An 887-nucleotide genomic window follows, 5' to 3' on the forward strand; every position below is an offset into this window, starting at 1 on the left:
TTAAAGTTTGTTTAAGAGTTTGTTTTGTGAAGAGATTTTCACAAGAGCAAGAGGAGATAATTTTTGGTGTTTGAGTTTTATTCCATTCTCTCTCTCACTCTTGATGAGATAATCTTTGGTGTTTGAGCTTCATTTCATTCTCTCTCTCACTCTTAATCTATAGAGAAGTTTCCCTAAACTCTTTCTAGCTTTATATTTACTTGTTTCTTAATCATTTTTATTAAAGCTAGATTTATATTGAGTTTAGATTTGTTTTACTCATTGCTTACACACACATAGATTTATATTGAGTTTAGATTTGTTTTACTCATTGCTTACACACACAACCATTGAGCTTTAGTATTTTCATACATTAGATTTGTTTTACTCATTGCTTACACACACAACCATTGAGCTTTAGTATTTTCATACATAGTATATTTGAGTTGTGGGGTTGTGCATTGAGAGTGAGATTTCATTGTGTTCTCATCCATATTATAGAATAAATTTTTGTATTGAGCCTTCATTGTGTAGATCACTTTGTTATACACTTGTACACTGAGATGAGTGTGTGGTAAGAGACGGGGTCATCCCAAGAGGTGTGGCGTAAGTAGTACAACCTAGGAAAAGGTTGTAAATCCGAGCATTTAAGGTAGACACGGGCTAGAGACCAACACTTAGATGGTATAAAGTGGGATTGCAAGAGTGTTGATTGTATAGTTTTCGGTAAGCTAAAAAACCGAGTGTGAGGTGTAAACGTTATTCGGATGAGTGTTAAAAACCTAGTTGCGTAGTTGATTTTTTTCCCGGGAGTGGGGAGCGGAGACGTAGGACGGAAGGTCCGAACTCCGTGATCACTTGCTTGTGTTTGAGTTTGCTTTGGCGTTTCATTTGTGCTTAGTGTTCAT

The sequence above is a fragment of the Asparagus officinalis genome, chromosome 8, assembly GCF_001876935.1.
Source record: "Asparagus officinalis chromosome 8, Aspof.V1, whole genome shotgun sequence".
NCBI classification, from domain to species: Eukaryota; Viridiplantae; Streptophyta; class Magnoliopsida; order Asparagales; family Asparagaceae; genus Asparagus; species Asparagus officinalis.